Source organism: Aethalodelphis obliquidens, unplaced genomic scaffold (assembly GCF_003676395.1).
Source record: "Aethalodelphis obliquidens isolate GAN/ISIS:26980383/991018 unplaced genomic scaffold, ASM367639v1 scaffold409, whole genome shotgun sequence".
Taxonomy (NCBI): Eukaryota; Metazoa; Chordata; class Mammalia; order Artiodactyla; family Delphinidae; genus Aethalodelphis; species Aethalodelphis obliquidens.
The window spans coordinates 1-2676 of NW_020838323.1; the positions used below are offsets into that span (position 1 = coordinate 1).

Here is a 2676-nt window from a genome sequence, read left to right on the forward strand (position 1 = left end):
GCCGAGTCCCAGGTCAACAAGCTGCGGGCCAAGAGCCGCGACATCGGCGCCAAGGTGGGTTTCCTGCATGGCAGCGCCCACACACACATCGGTCCCCCTCAGACAGAGCCCCTCGCCCCAGCATCCCTCCCCTTCATTCACCCCCACAGCTGAACCCCACGACCCCAGAGGTGGGGTAACTCAGTCCTCCACGATTTCTAGGCTTCTTCCCATTCTGACTACCAATGATTTTGTGAATCCCAGCCCTAGGGTGGTCAGCAAAGACCCCAACTGATAGACACCTAGTGTGTCCCAATTTCCCCCAACTGCTATTTCTACTTCTCTTCCACCTAGTTTAGGCTTTCAACCTTGTAATTCCAACCTAAGGTGCACCTCCCAGAGGACCCCTTGTCCTCACCCAGGAAGCATCCCTCCAGCTGACCCCAGAGCCCTACCCTCCAGGACTTGCCCTCCACACTGACCCCTAGGACCCATCTCCCACCACCAGGGGGCCTCCCTCAGGCCACACGGTGGTCCTGCCCCCATCGGTGCCCATCTCCCCTTTGTTGCCTGTGCCCATCCCTGCCCAACACCCACCTCTCCGGAGCTAGTTTGGACTTTGTTTCCTTTCCAAAGGGCTTGAACGAGGAGTAGCTGTGCCACATCTCCTTGATCTGCCCCGTCCTGAGGGTGCAACGAAGCTCCCAGTCCTGGAGCCTGGAGAGCAGCCCCTTTGGAGGAAGCAGAATAAAGCAATTTTCCTTGAAGTGAGATCCTGCCTCTAGACTTTTCTTCGCAGTCTGCCAGCCACAGGAACAGAGGGACATGGACGCGGGGTGGGGGTGGGTGCTCCGGAGGAGGAGTCCAGACCCAAGAGGCCTCCCTAGGGAGCCTGTGAGGCTCTGAGCATCCTGGTGCAGCCCTGCCAGGTGCTCCCCTTCACTTCCTTCTCAGCAGGCGACACCTCTCCTGCCAGCCCTCTCCCTGGCCCAGAGACCCTGGGAGGTAAAGGAGATTTAGGGAGGCCCTTAAGGCTCTTCTAGAGCAAGTGAGCCCACCTGCATGGCCCTACACCCCAAATCTGATCAACACGACCCTCACCTCTGACAATACTGAAGCTGGGCTGTGGGGAGGAGGTTTGGTGTGTAAGGGTGCCCCCTGAGGCATGACCCACTTGGGCAGGTGGGCCCCCAGCCCCCGTCCGCGGCAGGTATCTGAGGGACACAAGGACTTGCATCCACAGCCCACCCCCTTCCAGACACAGCCTCCATGGTCTCCAACCACCTCCCCACCACGACCAGGAGAACTGTACCCTAGCCCACCTTCCTCTCCTCCTCACCTCCTCCCGGGGCCTGGCCCTTGGTCCAAGGCACTCCATTCTTCTCCCTCGTTACTTCCCACGGTAGCTTCCGTTCCCGAGACCCTCCTCGTCTGGTCTTGCTGGAAGACGGGGGTCCTTTGGCCCATTTAGAGCAGGCCATCTGGAGGGGAGGCAGGCAGAGGAGGGATTGGGGAGAGTCACGTGTGAGCAGGACCCTGGGGAAGGGAGGGGAGGGAATGGGTTGCCGGAGGGCTGGAAAATGGAGGAAGGAGCAGGCTCCCCTCCACCTAAACAAGCCTAGCTCCCCTGGAGTCGCTGCCACACCTGGGCTGCTCAGGGAAGGCCTGGGACTATGGGCCACAGAGGGCAGGGGCTTGGGAGGCCCTGGCCTGAATCTCCCCCATGCACCACACACAGCCATTCTGGGCTCTGAGCTCCCAATGCAGCAGCTGGGAAGAAGGGAATGCCAGTATTAGAGAATGGGAGGAGAGGGAGAGGGGAGAAGGGGAGTAGGGAAGGAAAAAGGCAAGACCTGGGCTTCCCTGGTGGCGCAGTGGTTGATAGTCCGCCTGCCGATGCAGGGGACACGGGTTCGTGCCCCGGTCCGGGAGGATCCCACGTGCCGCAGAGCGGCTGGGCCCGTGAGCCGTGGCCGCTGGGCCTGCGCGTCCGGGGCCTGTGCTCCGCGGCGGGAGAGGCCGCAGCAGTGAGAGGCCTGCGTACCGCAAAAAAACAAACAAAAAAACCCACAAAAAAACCAAAGGCAAGACCTGAGGAGTGGGGTAGTGGAGAGAGAAGGAGAGGGTTCAAAAACCTGGAGGACGGTGACCAGGGAAACCAACAGAGAGAAAAGATAGAGGAAGTGCTGTGTCCTCTCCTCACATCCTCCTCCACTCTCCTCGCCTAGCCCTGCTCCTCTTCCTAGGAAGGACCTGGAGAGCAATGAGGAGATAAGTGAAGGAAAGAGAGGGACACACTTGAAATGGGAGACGCAGGGGATGCCCAGAGAATCCAAGCTCCCAGAGCAGAGGAGAGAGGCTGAGGAACAGCCAGAGACTGGGCAGCAGACCGGGGGATGGGGGGCGGTTGACAGGGCTGGCAGCCGAGCCACAGAAGGAGGGTGCCGAGAGAGGATTGGAGAGGAGACAGGGAGGGTGAGCCTTGGATCAAGAAGCTGGGAGAGCGAGGTGGGGCGGTACTGGGCAAAGGAGAGAATCCTGGGTCACCTTCAGATGCAAGCAAAGTCAGGAAAGTGGAGAACAGGTTAGAGAGAAGCGGATGAAGACCCTGGAGCAGGGTGTGGAGGCAGAGATGAGACAGGCAGAGAGCAAACCGAGGTGGGCTTAGAGAAGGCAGAGACTTATGGAAATGCAGGC

At 60.0% G+C, this 2676-nt stretch overlaps 1 long non-coding RNA gene across 1 annotated transcript; it reads left to right on the forward strand.

Annotated features, from left to right (window-relative positions):
- LOC113616718 (uncharacterized) lies at positions 1 to 750 on the forward strand. Its single transcript, XR_003431394.1, has 2 exons — positions 1 to 54; positions 616 to 750. It is a non-coding gene; the product is annotated as an uncharacterized LOC113616718 (long non-coding RNA).
- Positions 751 to 2676: the final 1926 nt, after the last annotated feature.